The sequence below is a fragment of the Denticeps clupeoides genome, chromosome 7 (genome assembly GCF_900700375.1).
Source record: "Denticeps clupeoides chromosome 7, fDenClu1.1, whole genome shotgun sequence".
NCBI classification, from domain to species: domain Eukaryota; kingdom Metazoa; phylum Chordata; class Actinopteri; order Clupeiformes; family Denticipitidae; genus Denticeps; species Denticeps clupeoides.
In genome coordinates, this window is record NC_041713.1 from 22359068 (window position 1) to 22376711 (window position 17644).

General features: G+C 40.4%; 1 protein-coding gene and 1 non-coding gene across 3 annotated transcripts in view; one reads left to right on the top strand and one right to left on the bottom strand.

The window, feature by feature from the left end:
- LOC114794763 (synaptic vesicle glycoprotein 2B-like) overlaps positions 1-14379 on the bottom strand; it is a 31154-nt gene extending 16775 nt beyond the window's left edge. The window contains exon 1 of one of the 2 annotated variants that reach the window (XM_028987534.1): positions 14306-14379. The gene's annotated coding sequence lies outside the window, so the exon portion shown is untranslated. Of the gene's footprint in view, positions 1-5245; positions 5380-14305 lie in introns of those variants that run through there. The other variant, XM_028987533.1, reaches the window with a different exon arrangement.
- LOC114795021 (U6 spliceosomal RNA) lies at positions 9402-9503 on the top strand. Its single transcript, XR_003750428.1, has one exon. It is a non-coding gene; the product is annotated as a U6 spliceosomal RNA (small nuclear RNA).
- Positions 14380-17644: the final 3265 nt, after the last annotated feature.

The following is a 17644-nucleotide window of genomic DNA, read 5'->3' on the forward strand; positions in this document are numbered from 1 at the left end:
GTCATGTGCAGGGTAAAGGGGCACACCTACACGTTACCCAGAGGTAATTCTCTGTTAAACACTTTAGAAGTATCAGTCAGGCTGCTGACCCTGGAACGTGTAACCCTTATCTACTCTTGACTACTCGGAGAAACGCAGCAAAAACGATTTAATCACCAGCTAAACAAGTACAGATCTATACATGTGTCATATGCACGTAACAGGCATAATCTCGACTAAAAGCACAAAACAAAATCCTCCTAAGCAGACCACAGTTCCAACACCATACACTCTCCACTCATTCTCAAACAGCAGCAGCATAACAAATAAGGTATGCCTTATCTATGGTGTTTTGACCATAAATCGCATTCGAGTGACTTATGCTTGGACCAAAACAGGCCTGGGTGCAACTCGTCATTGGTCAGAATGGCTGTCGGTCAAGAAAGGAGACGTGTGTTACTGTTTTTGTCTTGCTCATGTGTTTGCTCATGTGTTTGGCTCCTTGTGACTGGTGACCTATTCCGGGACTGTCACTCAATTTTTTTATTTTTTTAGTGAATTAATTGCCATTATGAAACAGTGTCCTCTGTACTTTGTTCAAGGCCACCTTGGCGGTTTGGGATATGAACCCACAACCCTTTTTTGCTTTCTTACCCACTAGGCTACCACTGCCCCAATGACACCATTTAAAACCAGAATATCATAATTCTGAATTATGCAAGGAGTTTCCAGACTGGTACTTTATATGCATCATGGACCTATCCCCCAGTACCCCTTGTCACAGGGAACTGATAATCTTTTTAATGCCTGCAAGCAATTTAACCCCGTAGTGCTTTCTTGTTATTCAACATGATGAAAATCATTCTTTTAATTAGAATGGAACAGAATAAACTTCTGGACCAGCAGCTTGGGTCGCTTGAGGGCACTTTTTCCTCCCACATGAGCAGAGCACTACATGTAAGACCATTTGGAGCTCAGATTAGTACTGTAGCTCCAAATCCCCAAAGTCAATTCTGATGAAACAGGATTCGACTGGTCACACGTGTGCTACCAGCTATCTCATCATAACATGATTTCAAATTCCTGCCATTGTTCTCAGCTGTAAATTGCTTTGGATTAAAGTGTCTTTGAACATAATGCATGTAGTGCAATGTAAAGAAAGTGATGCATTGAATAAGAATAAATATAACTGAGCATGCAGTAGGTACTGCAACAAGTTCATCAGTCTTACAAAACTTCAATTGTAATGAGATGCATTCATTAGCATTGGTGGAAACTGGATTTCAATTAATGAAGTCCTGCTCATGGCAGAATATTCTTCATCATAACGTTGTTCCCAGTTTTCAATGCTGTTGATGGGTGTGTACACAGTTGCCTTAAAAGATTTCTTAAAAACCAAAGAAGGAAACATGAGGGACGATGTCCAATGTTTACTGTTTGATTTGGCTCTTAAATTTCTATGGTGATCTATGTGGCTGCTATCAGATGGTTGCTATTGTGTCTCAGGTAGCTGCTAGGTTGTTGCTATGGTGGATCTGATGGTGGGCCAGGTGGTTGCTCGGAGGTAAACTGAGATTGCTGTGGTTTGTATAGTGTCGCCAGTTGTTGGCGATGACTTTCTTTGTGGTTGTTGGGTCTTTGCACATTGCACATCACTCCAGTTCAGTGCAGCTGAGGGAGGCCTTGCATGCAAGCAGTGTAACATGCTTGTGATGTGCTAGCAACGAGGTCACAAGGAGTCTCAGTGGCCCCACAGTTGGTGAAAAGTCCCACCTGAATCCTCTCACAGGCCGGAGGATGCCTGTGACTGTTCAGCAAAGATGAAAAAAGCACTGGTTTCTTTGTGTTGTCTGGTCCCCATAAATTGTTTTGCTCAGCAGGAGTCCCTCTTTAGATGTGAGGGGAGACTCCAGTGTGAGTGGACGGGAGTAGAAACGTGTTTGAGGGTGCAGCCAGAGGAGTGCCTCTGTTCCTGTTTAAATATTAATAAACCCACTGGCATCTGGGTGCTTTAATTCACTGCCTTCAGACAGCCACCATGACGTCTTCCACAGCACCATCCACTTTATCTGTCTTGCTTTCTTATTGTTTTATGGTGCTGATAATATTCCATGCATTTGACAAATATATAAAATACATGTTATTAGTATCTAAAAATCTGTTATGTGAAAAAACAGAGTGTTTTACAAATGGGTTTCTTTAAAGAACAGTGCATTAAATTTTCATACCGAGGGACATGCCACCCGGCAGTTACTTACACAGAGGAAGTCCTTAAACCCTGCATATATGAGCCAATCATACCACAAAATATGTTAAAGCCTCAATCCATTAACATTTGAAAAAAAAAAAACCATAGCAAATAAGCAAACAAACATTGCATTTGGTACGATTGTTGGTCATATAGAATGAATGAAATAGAATGCAACCAAAATACATAGACATATACACATAAAAGAGTGGAAGTGGAAATTCTGAATATATGGAATGAAATCTGACGTCATGCAGTAACACCATTAATAATTCTACCAACATACAGCATAGGACTACTGGTGAAGAGATTTTTCAATATTTCCACATCAGGCGAGCTTCCCACCGCCGTTCCTACATAAACCTCCATCTTTTAATACGGAAACGGAGGTAAGTAAACAGGGAGGAATTACAGGGCAAACTAACTTTTAACATTTTAAATCCGATATACCAGCGCTGCCCGATCCCAGCGCGCCATGCAACGTTTATACACAATGAAACTGAAATTTCAATAACAGATTTATTTAAAAAACATTAACAAATTTCACTCTGTGGGATTATTTATCATTAATATGAGTTCCCCTATCCGATATATATAAAGCGTGCTCTGGTCATTCTGCTTTGCCATTAAGAGAGTGGCAGCTCAGATGGCTGGATATGGATTTAGCCTGTCATGTCGTCATAAGGGACTTTATTTTTTTTCTGGTAAAACACGACACGACTTCCTTTTTGCACCTAACATTGTGTTTGGTGAATTGTGTTGATGATGTCATTTCCGCGAATGCCCCCTCAACTTCTATAGGCACCTCTCCTCCTCATCCCGCCGCTCTCCTCCTCATTATCATTTAATGCTACAGACACCAAACGGAACATCCTGGGAAATCTCATTGTGGGACTGGAACAAAGTGGCTGTAATTCTGTAATTTGGCAGAATTTCGGATGGATACATCAGATACAGTTTTAGGGGACCAAAAAAAAATTTATGCTGGTTTACCTGATTAATGGGTCCTGCTCACTTAGAGCTGCCGCTCATTAGGCTTGACTAATCAGGACCTTTTTAAGTGGTTGATGGTTAATGTATTGCTGTGTTGCTACAGGATCTGTTTATTTCATGCTGTTTCATTTTAATTTATTAATAAATATAATCCATCATGATGTAGAGCGATTGTGCCTCCTTTCCATTTCCATCATGGTGTTACATTTGTGTGTGTATAAAATCCAAATACCCCTTACGGAACTATACAGTGTTCATAAGTGTTCATGTTATTAAATGTCCTAGTTTATGACATCAGGACTCATATCCAGTCATCCATATTCAGTGTCAGGATATGAAAGGATGTCTGTGACCTGTAAACCTGCTGGATGTGTTAAATTTCCTCGGATTTTAGAATAAAAGAGATTCCTCCAATAACCTGACCTTCACATTGAATCTGTGATTGCATTAAATGGGGCTTACATCAAATTACCTGAGTAAGCGTCCATGAAGTCTTAATTCACTCATTCACTTGTTCCTCATTCCTGATTATGCAAGATCTTTCAGATATAACACATGTATGTTGCTAATTTGCTTGTGACAAGACTGTCCTTTAGGGCAATTACATTATCTGTCACACAAGTGTTGCTCCATAGCCTGTTGCAGAGATAGTCGACACTATGCCTGAGTTACAGTTACTTCTGCTTTGGTAGCTTTTCACACATTTCCACTTTACACAATAGCAACAAAACAATCCAACAATTGAAAACAAAAGTTATTTCAAAGTTTTAGCTAGTCCATAATTCGGAGTGGTAGTAGCCTAGTGGGTAACACACTCGCCTATGAACCAGAAGACCCAGGTTCAAATCCCACTTACTACCATTGTGTCCCTGAGCAAGACACTTAACCCAAAGTTGCTCCAGGGGGGGACTGTCCCTGTAACTACTGATTGAAAGTCACTCTGGATAAGGGCGTCTGATAAATGCTGTAAATATACATGTACATGAATCACATACGTAGCTAACATATTCTCACCATTCAGAACATACATTTCTATGCAGAAAGATTTCAGTTGTCTGTGTAGTTGTTTATTTAATATCACTGCAGCTCTGAAAATAACTTTATTAAAAGTGCATATTATGTGCATATTATTATCATTCTTAACTATCAATGTAAATTATTTGGAGAGTAGAGGTTAAATTTCTTTTCCAGACATTTTCAAGTTTTTAACCAGTCATTAGTCATTCAATATATGGCAAATAAAAAAAAATATTGTAAGGAAATTACCTTTTTTTAAGGCAGTTAAATGTAAAGTACTCAGTACAATGATTAAATGGTTGTGTAAACCTGCATTTCTTTCTCTTATGTGCCTTCCCTAATGGGTTCGCTTTAATTATTCTTACTGCTGACTGAAAGATTGAGCGTACTGTAAGCTTCCAGGACATTTGCAAGTTATAAATAATAAATGTGGTTCTGCTTCCTGTTGAAAGAGCATCTCCCCTGTGCAAACTCCAAAGGCAGACACACACACACACACACACACACACACACACACAGAGAGAGAGAGGGAAGGAAAAAAGCAGGAAGCACCCGCCATAGACAACACTGCATTTCCTACAACATGCGTTCAACTGTGTCCTGTGGAAAAGGGAGCAACTCAGAGCACAAGCACTCCATCCTGGTCCCACAGCCACATCCATCACTATCAGGTTTCACTAATGCATCTCCTCCCCACCCTCATGCGCAGCAGGTTTTAGAATGCAGATATCGACTGTGCAATGCTTTCCAAAAACCACATTGATTTATGGTCAAAAACTGCATCACTGAATTTCATCTTTATTCAATCAAAGTCCACTTTACCAGCTATTAAAACTCTGGAGAAGGTTCATTCGTTACAGACTAATAGCTTATTCAAATAAATTTGCCACTTTTTAATAAATTGTCAAAAACACAAATTAAATGAATACATTGTAAGTAATTGTAATTAATATATGAATTCATAGAACATTTCAACATCTGAAGTATAATATGAAAAGGAAGACTCACCCAGAGTACCGTACTGTACTAGTATAATTTGGTCATATTCCTCTGTCCCGTTTTAGTTTTTAAAGAGATGAGATGCTGAATCAAACCAGCATCTCAACTCCGAACTCCGCCCCCGACACAAAACACACAGACACACAAACACACCAATGGGAGGAGCTTCTAGTGCAATGCTCAAGCCCCCTCACAATGGTAGAGTCCATAATCAGCTTCCATCAGCACACACACACCCACACCCAGGGCCAGGCAGATGGAGAGGGGAGGGACTGGATTTGTGTGCGTGGGTGTGTGAGACAGTGGAAAAAGTAGAACAGAAACAGGGATGGGCCGAGGCACAGCAGATGGATGCAGAGGGAGGTGGCCACATCGTTGCATGGACACTATTAAAAATCCATATCCCTCTTCATTCAGTGACTGCTGGCCAGCTATTTCAGAGTCATCTGACTGCTCCTTTTTGTACATGAGCATCTCCTCCTTCTCACAGCATCACTGACACAACACATAGATGCTTGGGACAGATCTGAACGAGGTTCTGTCCAAATACAGGGTGAATGGAGAAATACAAAAAAAAAGATGGGTTTGAATCCTGCCAGAGCCTGATGGGTCACTCTGTTCACCTAATTTTTGAGCATAGATCTGTATTTTTTTTTTTTACTGTTGAACTATTGAATGTTTATCTAGCTTTGTTAATTTGGTGATTATAAAATTTATCTGGCAATTAGCAATTTTATATACAAAATGTATGTAAAAACACTCTGCAGGCCCAGCCCTATACATTATGCCATTAGTCCACTCAAACCAGAGATGATGAGTCTGTCTTTCAATCAGAATGTACAAAAAAATACAGGCAGAAAAATTGACATGTATTCATACTAGCAGCCGACCTGCAATCTTGTGTAGAGTTAATAGATTATGGGGTGTATTGAAATACTGAGTCCATTCATTTACATTATTTTAGGTTGACTGAAGACTCAAAAATTGGCCATTGGTGTGTGTGTGTGTGTGTGTGTGTGTGTGTGTGTCTCTGAATTGTGAAAACAGAGAATTATTGCATTTTTAATCTCAAAGGCTGGACATTGTATTACCTTCAGATGATTCTCGTAAGAATAATTACTTACTAGAAACACACATCCCGAAGCTCAGGGACCCAATGGCAGTAAGTGTGATTCTAACCTACATCTCAGTTTATTTCTGGTTTATAGGCAAGTTTGCCACCCATGAGGCATAATTTATGTGTAGCATCACACCTTGCACTGACTGTCCAATACCAGAGCGGTCTCTGGGTCAGCCCCACCCTCCAGCTGGTGCACGACCCCATCCAGGAATGAAAAGGGAAAATCTCTGTAATCCTGCAGCCCACATAATACTGATAGAAAGAGGATTAGTCTCAGGCCTGTTAGAAGAGCCCACACTTACCATATTTATAAGGTGTACTTCTGGATTCATCATCATCCTCAGCCTGTTGGGCCACTACACCATCTCTGTTCTTCTCCTGAATGATAAAGCCACCAGTTCACAGCCACCAAACACTAATTTTACATAGATTATTTTTTTTTTCTTTCACTGCATATTATAGATGTTAAACTTATTTTAGGAAAGTTGTATGAAATGCAGAAAAATGGTTGCTGCCTCATCTTTCATTGCTGCCAAACCATTTCCTGCTCTGCGTTGCTTGCACTGTCTCAGTGGTAATTTTTAATTACTGAGACAGATGGCAGACCACCAACCCCATAAATAACAAAATTTAAAGACCGCCTCATGCTGCTAGAGAAATGCTATTGCCTTTTTGATAAGTACTTTTTTTGGCTGGAAATTTACATTGCAATCAGCCATCCATCTATGAGCTGAATGCACCATTTTAGGAGTTGCTGGATTATAGACAGTGCTGGGAAGATTACTTCGGAAATGTGACTGTCGTGTTTTCAGCGTTGTTAGACACATTGTGGAAGGATCACACAGTTTTATCTGTCACACCGCTTTTACTGTCAGGGAACCGCCTCAGTTGTCCCACGTTCTCCCACGTGCACCAAAATAAATACGCAAAATGTCCATACCTTGAAATATCCTTTCCATTTAAAAGAATTCCACCTTTATACAGGGAACCCCCTTACAATGCCAAAGGGACAAAAAAAACTAACCCATACTAACAAACTCAAGCACAATGCATAACACAAATTTAATACTGTTAATTTACAGCCACAATACAGATAAAGGGCTCTGCCCAAAACAATGTCAGATTAGAGCACATAATCCAACAGTTACAATTTCCCAAGATGCTCAAAAAGTATTTAAATTACTTGATGAGAGTAACATAACTAATTACATTTGATTGCTTTTGTAAATTATGAATGAATATTTTTAACTGTAAGCTATTTTGTAACCTAGCAGTGTTTACCTCATTGCAGTACTACAACATTACATACTCTTTTCAATGCTTGCATTAATATAATTATAATAGATCAACAGGAACCACTAAATCAAATATTTAACATTTTAGAGCATTGAATAATGTGGTTGGGTCTTCTGCCCTTCCTTACCTCTGTCCCAGTAAACCAGAACCCGTCCACTGTCAAAACACACCTGGCAGGTCTGAAGCATCCAACATTTTTCTCCAGTAGACTTCCTTCCTTGCAGTGTAAGATAATGCGATTAAATGAATTCAATATAAATCAACTTATAATCACACCTTTAATCAACCTCTGCTCCATTTTGGTTTCAGAGCCGCTGTGTTTCAATACTGTGTTTTCATTGGCATAATTTTTTTCCTCTGCTCGCTGTGATGCATTTACATAACCAATGAAAACACAGTATTGAAGCAGCTCTGTGTGTGCAAGCTCTAAATGGCATTAATTTTATATTTAAATTTAGGCCTTTTTCAATCTGCAGTGAATATGTCTGTATGTCACATATATTGGGGTGTACATAAGGAATGTATTATTATGAAGAGATTAAATATGTCCGTAGATGGAAAACGAGTGAGTGTACGTAAAAGAGAAATTGTGTATGTGTGAATATGTGTATGTCTGTATCTGTATAGCCCCAGATTCCTAAATCCCTTCTTACTTGACCAATGGCTCCACCAGCTACATTAATCACTAAGCAGCCCCCTCCCGCTTGAGTCATCATTAAACCCTCAGCAGATGCGGAAAAACCTCCCTCTGATATCAATCAGGTCAAGCAGAGAGGATTGTCTCTGCAAATCAAGATTTTTTTTTAAATGCAACAGCACCAGACGTAGCAAGAATGATGACATGTTTCATAGGCTTAACACATGGGTATGTTCCAAAAGAGTATTGTTGGATTAGTTCATATTGTCACACTAAACAAATATTGACACTTAAATTGTGGTATTGTCACAATTGACTGCAGCTTTCGCTTTTCCCCCAGATATTAGCAATGAAAAGTCACTCGCGTCTCATAATACTGCTCTCCCTCTGATGTATTATTGCTTAAGCATATTTTTGGTGTAAATGTTGTTGTTTTATTTTGTTGGCAGGTGACCAGTTCTGTCATGCCAGGGATGAGGCACAGTTGGCCAGTCCTGGGTAAGGTTGCGGGTTCAAATCCGACTGAGGTATACCCACTCACACTGCTCCCCAGGCGCCTTTCATGGCTGCCCACTGCTCACTAAGGGTGATGGTTAAAAGCAGAGGACACATTTCATTGTGTGTCACCATGTGCTGGGCTATATATCACAATAACAAAAAAACCCAAACATTTTAACTTAATTGCACGACATTTTTTTTATATATTATACAAACACAATGTCAGCCTATTAACATAAACTAAGGGTATCCTCAGGCAAGGTCTGGCCTGTGTGGAAACTAGAGATGGACAGATATTGGTTAAACATTGGCCAATATCAATTATTACTACTAAATGGGGACCGATGACCAATATATTTAAATTTTTCAAACTTCTATTAAAAACAAAAATCAATTTTAAATAAATGGCAAAATATTCACTATACTATATAGTGTATAGTATACACTATATAGTATACTATATAAAACATAAAAAGATGCATAAACATTATACGGATTCTTACCATAATCATAATTGCATAATTGCAGCAAAATAAGGCATTAAAAATAAAGTTTCTAATACAAATGACAAATCTAATTAATTGATGATTTAATAATTTAAACAGACAATGTGCTTGCTTCGGCATCAACTATACTAAAATTGGAAAGATACAGAGAAGATTAGCATGGCCCGTCACAAGAATGAGACGCAAATTTGTGAAGCGTTCCATATTTTTTGGGGGCAGTGGTGGCCTAGCAGTTAAGGAAGCGACCCCGTAATCAGAAAGTTGCTGGTTTGAATCCCGATCCGCCAAGGTGCCACTGTGTGCTGTGTATCACAAATGACAATCACTTCACTTTATCTTTTTTTTTTTCCCAAAAGGCATTTCTTATGAGTATGTTGAATATCTGCATTAAAATCTAGGGTCCCTAGACTGATAACGATCAGACCTGCTCTGCGGACGAGTTGCCAAACAAGTGGAATTATTTATAATTTATAAAAAATACACAAATTGATTCATATGGACACATATGGTCTCAATTTACCCTACCGACCCTCTACGGTACCTTTTATTATATGCCGGACTATGTTGGACAAGATTGGCCAGCAGCAGAGCAGGTGCCGGTATGCTGGGACCGCGGAGAGGGACGGAAGACACCCAACCAAATGTAGAGTTTTAATGTTGGAAATCCTCATTGGGGCTTCACACTATATGTGTGTATGTGCAGTGTTGTGGAGTAACAGAATACATGTAACGGCGTTATGTATTTACAATACAAAATATAAGTAACCGTATTTCGTTAGTTACCATTTAAATGAGTGATAATCAGAATACAGTTACTTTAAATAAATGGATTACATGGCGAGTTTTTCCTGTTTCATATGTTAGGCTATCCCCTCTCTAATTTTGGTAATTCCACGCTGCACGGACCACGCGTAACACAGGTGTTCTGTTGAAAATGCTGCCTATATAGTTGTGCTACCTAACGGAATGCATTTCTTACTTGGAAATTCCGACACCACTTCACATTTAAAGAAGAAAGGGATGGGCGAAATCTGACAATGCAATGCAAACTCTGTTTGCCAGCAACCAAGCTGCTCTCAGCGTCAAAAGACTCCACATCCAACCTAAAGAAACATCTGGAAGTAAGTTTTTATTACCTTTTTTTGTCCTAATCAGGAAGAGGGTCATTGAAAATGCTGTAATCAGTATGTTGGTGACCATAACAGTAAATACTTTTCAATGGCATATTTTATGTTTGTCTAATGCTTCCACTTTTCAGCTTTATAAATAAATAAATGGTTAAGGAAAAACAGGCCTTTTTTTTTATTATCTGTGATTGCTACATTCATGTAGTTGTAAAAAGCATGACAATATGTTAAGTAATCCAAAGTATTCAAAATACCTTACTCACATTGAGTAACTTAACGGAATATGTTACAAACTACATTTTGGGGCATGTATTCTGTAATCTGTAATGGAATACATTTAAAAAGTAACCTTCCCAACACTGTGTATGTGTAACAGAAGGGCTTGACCATTGATTTGCTGTTACTCATGTGACTGAATCTAATCAGAGATTTTTGTGGGCAGGATATTAAATGATGCTGATGTTCAAGTGCAAGGGTACAGCAGAGGAGCTGCAATAGTGGACCTATTTACTTTACTGATATCTGTCATTGCTGAACTAAAATGCTGATACAAATAAAATATTGACCCCCAATAAATGGTCAATCCTTAAAGCTGAGCATACGCTGTGTTATTTTTGAGCCGATTTTTCACCTAAGATTACTTATTAGTGAAAGGGAATACACATGTAAAGGTAATTAGAGCAGACATGGCAGGGTGGGCCAGCGGCACCATGCAAACCAGCTGTTCACATTTTCTGGGCTGTTGGCTGGTGTATTGGGCCAAGCTTGTACTGGAGAATAAGGGACCTCATTTAATGTAAAGAGACAGGAATGGGAAGGGCAGAGAGACAGATAACAAGAGAGGCAGAGAGTGAGAGAAAGGGATAAACCAGCACTGGAACCAGAAGAACAGACAAAGGCAGGGTCAGGTATAGAGAGGTTGGGACTGAAGTTGAGCTGTGACCCTGGCAACCCATTTGAGACCAACGGGACGATTGGAGACTAGGCCATGGGTCATTGTGCTGCTGCTTGGGCTTGACCAACCCTTTTGGGACAGACGGGACTGTGAAAGATAGGGCCAGGTGATGAGGTGAGGACATTTACAGTATATAGCTCTTATCCAGAGCGTATTACAATCAGTAGTTACAGGGACAGTCCCCCTGGAGACACTCAGGGTTAAGTGTCTCGCTCAGGGATACTGTGGTAGTAAGTTGGGTTTGAACCTGTGACTCCATTGTCTTCTGGTCTTCACTAGGCTACTACCACCCATGAGGAAACTGGCTGTGTACCTGGCAACCCAGCTAAAGGCGGCCGGACGGTGGGAGACTGGGCTAGGAGTTGTGTTGCCGCTGTTGGAGCAGAACTTGGCAACCCTGATAAGACTGACGTCATGTTGTTTTGATGCTGCTTTTTTGTTCGGAGAGTGACGATGTCCCAGTAATCTGCAGAGCATCAACTTTTATACCCAGTTAGCCCGAGTAGCAAAATATCAGTGCTGTGTTTCTTCAACAGACACCTTAAGAGTGTTGCCAGCTCACACGGCGTGTGGCCAGTAGGGACTCCCGGACTCGCCAACCTGAAAGTGCTTCGGCCACAGCTGACATCACTTGTCGATCTTGTGTCACGTTTGTTGTAAATTGACCTTTGGATTCTTGTTGGGGCAGTGTAATCCGAAGGTTGCCAAGGTGCCACTGAGCAAAGCACCGTCCCCACACACTGCTCCCCGGGCGCCTGTCATGGCTGCCCACTGTTCACCAAGGGTGATGGTAAAAAGCAGAGGACACATTTCGTTGTGTCACCATGTGCTGTGCTGCAGTGTTTCACAATCACTGCACTCTCAGGATTTAAAATACTTGCCTTTTATCTGGGCACTTTTTGACAAACTCTGCATTATTAAAGGGCAATCTCCGCAGCCACAATAAAACAATCCTTACAATCCTTTATCACTTTGTGATATGGAATTTGTGAACATAGTCTGTCGTGAAACCTGTCTTTTCCCTCCCAAAACCTCTTTTCTACATTTTGCTTGACAATTTTTGGAGAGGGAGCTCAGTGCAACTGGCAGCATGAGGTTGCTTGAATATAAACAGAGGAGAGGTTGCTTGTGGGTCAGCATTGATGCTCCAACGCACCAACAGGGCATTCTGGGATTTGTAGTAATAGCGTGTACCGGCAGGCCAGCCCTAGTCGATATTTGGTATTATATTTGGCCTGTGGGCCTGAGTTTGACATCTACGCTCTAAACATTGTTGCTGACCATATCCACCCCTTCATGGAAACAGTATTTCCTGATGGCAGTGCCCCCTTTTGGCAGGATCATGCACCATGTCACCCTGTTTCAAGAAGAAGGATTGAGGTGTTGACTTCTCCTTTAAATTCTGCAGATCCAGCATTTGTGACACATGCTACAAAATGGTCAGATGTACAGTATGTACAGTATTTTTACATCTCAGAATATTCAGACAACTCCATTGTCCTGGTGTTATCTTTAAAACTATCGCCATCTACAGTAAATTAGGCAGAGTTATGATGCATTCCCATGTCACACACATCTACTGACCCTCATGTCTGCTTTAGGTCTGCTCACCATTTCTCTTTTTATTTAATAATTGAAAGTGGAGCAGGAGGACCCTGGTGAGATTAGCACCATTAATCTTTTTAAATGTAATTGAAAAGTGTGTGAGACTGTGGACCAGAGCCCTGGCAGGCATCCCATTCTGATTTGATTTTCATTTTGGACATATATATTGTATATTTTGTGTGCTATTGAGAGCAGGTAGGCTTCTTCATGGTTTGCTCAGCTGTCAGTGCTGAGCATTTTATGCAAACTGATGTACTATGAATGTACACATTGTACACATGTGTACACATCGGTACACATTGGAAAGGCCTTTTGATCCAGACCTGCTAAGACCTTGAAATAAATTACATGGCCATGAAAGTCATTTGTCCTTTTTACTGTATACTGGGGCAGGTAAGGAAGCGGACCCGTAATCCCAAACCACCAAGGTGCCACTGAGCAAGGTACCGTCCCCACAAACTGCTCCCCGGGCGGCTGTAATGGCTGCCCACTGCTCACCAAGGGTGATGGTTAAAAGCAGAGGACACATTTCGTTGAAAGTGAAGTTGTGATACACAGCACAGCACACGGTGACACAACAATGTGTCCTCAGTTTTTAACCCATCACCCTTGGTGAGCAGTTGGCAGCCATGACAGGTGGTCAGTGGCACCTCGGTAGATCAGGATTCGAACTGGCAGTGGTGTCGTTGTGTGCACTTTCACTGTATGTGTAAAATAAAAAAAGCATACTTTCTAATAGTTTGTAACAGATACACCAGCGTTTGGGAGGATAAATCCATAACCCAACATCCAGATCTCTGAAAGGCATAACAATCAGTGTATATTGACTGTGTATATACATTTTATCACTGTGAAAATATATATTTTAGCACTGCAAACTAGTACTGTAAGTCACAGGAACTGAAAAGGTGGCAAAGAGCACAGTGAGCAGTAGAACACAAATATGAATGTATTCATGCATGAGAAATTATGGCTTCTGAAGGGTGTTAGGAGCAATGTAGTTGCTCCTTTGGCAACATAAGCACTACATGATACATGGTCAATTGAATAATGATGTTTGCTGATATTCAATAAGAGTACATTCATTAGCCCACTTATCAATACCTGTCACAAATTCTTTGAATTTAAGTTTTTGGCACAAATTGGCTTTTTGCAAAATATTTAAAAAGTATTACAATCCAACAGCATACACACTACTACACATTTAGAATACAGGGATTCCCTGGGGAAATGGTTTTCCAGTAGTAGGGGGACACCTGTTATACTTCAGATCTTGAGTAATGCTACCAGCAATGTGACAAACAAACAGAAAAATGCTCCTTTACCTTATGCAGCAGGTGCTAGGGAACCAGGTTTCTTGTGTGAGGAGAGAAAGTGATGCAGAGCAGGAGAAAAGGAGTGAGTGGGAGAGGGAGGAGGAGGAGGTGGAGGAGGAGGAGGAGGAGGGGCTCGGGAGTTTCTTGATGCAGTCTGGGCAAGGCCTGAATGCTAATGAGACCACTGAGGCTTTTCCACAGCTGACACAGTACGAACAAGACACACACACACACACACACCTGTTAACATTTATCACATGCAGCTTGTGTTAAAGTATAAATCCTGTGAATCCTTTTTATTAATTAAAATAGACTTAAAGGTAAGCTTTCACTCCAACCCTCCTTCATCCCCCTCAGACAATCATTAATTAACCAATTAATTCATGGCAAGAATGTACCTTGTCACATGGGGGGGGGCTGGAAAGAAAACTCACTGGGAGGAACATACTGCTGTAGAATTTCTGTATGTTTTTTGAGCAATCCTTTCTTTTCCTATAGGTACAGACTTAAGACTTAAGCAGTCACACTGGCGTACTGACACTGTAATGTAATGCTGTAAACAACTAAAACTGATTTGATTCAGTCATGTGTTTCATGCACATGTGAGAACCTTACATACACTTCATAAAAACACCCTTTTTCCAACTAAATCAGAGTAAACCTTTTAATTCATACATTAGTTATGATTGCCAACATTTGGTATTGCTAAATAAGGTGAGAGAGAATTGAAGTTAAGTTTTTTTACTTATAATTTTCAAGTTAATATGTACATACACTTCCTTATTATGTGGTAGCATTGCCTTCACACTGTTTAACCTGATGTGAGGAAGATTGTCAGATAGATAAACCAAGATGGAGACATGAGGTCATTCAAAAGTAAATGTCATTGAGCTTAGGCATCTGCTGTAAAGAACTGAAAATGATCATTTGTTGAATTTGCAGCACCAGGAGCCCATTTACTGAAATCAAAAGCGTTTTAACAGGTCAAGTTACATTTTAACATAGGTCACAAACATTGATAGCAGCTTCACAATGCTTGCATCTATTGAACCATTGAGAGTTTCTGCTTGAATTTCTTTGCCGAATGTCAGAATTGCCTCTCAGCGCTGCTGTTTGGATGTGAACTGCCTCCCAACCACACAGAGCTTTTGCTAAACCACGAGTTTCTCTTCTTTTATCCCCATAACAGTCCTTGCAGCGTGACATGGTGCAATGTTATTCATGAAGATGATTTTGTTCTGGAAAGCACAGTTATACTTTTTCAACCATGGAAGAAAGTGGTCAGTCAGAAACTCCACATACTTCTCAGAGGATATTTTCACACCTTTAGGGACCTTAAAGGAGCTGGGTAGCTCTCTTCATCAGCTCTCTCTGGCCCAAAACATGACTCCTCCCCCTTCTTGATGATGTTGCAGACTTGTTGGGACATGGACCATCCAGGATTGCACAGAACACATCAGTGAACAAGCCTTTTTGAAAATGAGTCTTCATGTATTTCTGGGCCCACTGTAGACGTTTCTGCTTGCGAGCATTGACTAGTGGGGGCTGAATAGACGTTTTATGCATAACTGCAAGCCTCTGGAAGATCCTACACCTTCACGGGACTCCAGAAGGACCACCAACTTCAAATAGCAGTTTGCTGATTTGTAATGGCATTTTAGCAGCTGCTCTCCTAAAGTGTTTCCACACTTGGACCATTTCAGCCTTCAGAACTCACATTGATTAGTCAGGAATCAAAACTTAGACCACATCGGGAGACTACCACACTTTACCGGAAATATGGCGCTAAGATAACAAAAAACCTCAGCAATTTACAACGTACATTAATGCAAAGGTATTCCTGCACTTTGCAGCTGACATGGCAGCTAAAGGAGCGCACTGCAGTGCGTTTAGCTACTCAAGTAAAAAAAATGTGGCAAAAGAACTTATTTTTCATATTTATCACCAACTTTGTCACCAATACACCCAGCGAACATTGCTGTGGGCTGCAGGGCGAAACGGGACAGCCCAGGCACACTCCACACAACAAGACATCATGGCCCTCTGACTGTCGTTTTAAACATGCAAGATTTGCGATATTCAAAATTGGAGTGATTCACATGTTTCGGTTGGCAACATGTTAATAATAGTAATTGTTAATACAGTGAATACTTTCTAATATTTCAAACAACCATGTCAGAAAAGTTGACTTCAGCAGGGTCAATTTACAAGTACATTAGGATACAAAGTATGGCACTTATCTCGAGTGACTTCCAATCAGCAGTTACAGGGACAGTCCCCCCGGAGACATTCAGGGATAAGTGTCTTGCCACTTTTTGAAGAGAACTTGACTATGAAGAGAAATTTCTGCTTGCAGAAGTTTAATGGTTTAATGGTGTGGTGCGTGCGCTTCTTTTTATTTCTTGGCAGCACACGCAGTCTTTCATTTTAGTCAACATTTTCACTCCAGTATTAGCATAGGAGCAGAGATGTAGTGAAGATTTCTTTAAATAGAAAGACACTAAAATGTATACCCCACACTTTATTCATATATATTATATATTGGATATTATATATTGGGTCATTTTCTCCAGAGAGAATTTTATTTTAATTTCAGAAGGACAAACATAAATGGGTTAAACACCATGAGTACCTGTCTATCATCAATAACAGCAGTTTAGAGACATGATGCTGTAATAGCTTTTGTGACCATAAGGTGCATGGAGGGAGGCAGTCTTTAATTCCCAAATTAAATCAATTTGTAAAATAAAAAAATAAAATGTAAGTTTTGGAGCTCCGCCTGGGCTCTTTCTGTACAGATGTGTTTTTGTAACAGAATCTGCAGCACCTACTTTATTTAAGGTTATTTTGCAATACTGCCACAAGGTGACGCCCACGACCCACAGAAGCCATAGAAAAAAAACCTGCATTAGCCAGTGGGACAACGTCTGCTTGGACAGGGCTCTCCCCCGTGAGGGGTGAGCAAAGCAAGCAAAAAGCTGCTCACTTATCCTGAACCCTGGGGGTGCACCAGAGATCACAGGGAGGGCGCGGAACTGTATCTGCACAGGGGTTACCAAAATTATACACTGCTCAAAAAAATCAATAAAGGGAACAATTAAACAACACAATCTAACTCCAAGTCAATCACATTCTTGTGAAATCAAACTGTCCACCTAGGAAGCAAAACTCACAATCAATTTTACATGCTGGAGCAAAGCGCCGTCCCCACACACTATGCTCCCCGGGCGCCTGTCATGGCTGCCCACTGCTCACCAAGGGTGATGGGTTAAATGCAGAGGACAAATTTCACTGTGTGCACCGTGTGCTGTGTATCAAAATGACAATCACTTCACTTTTTTATGTTTA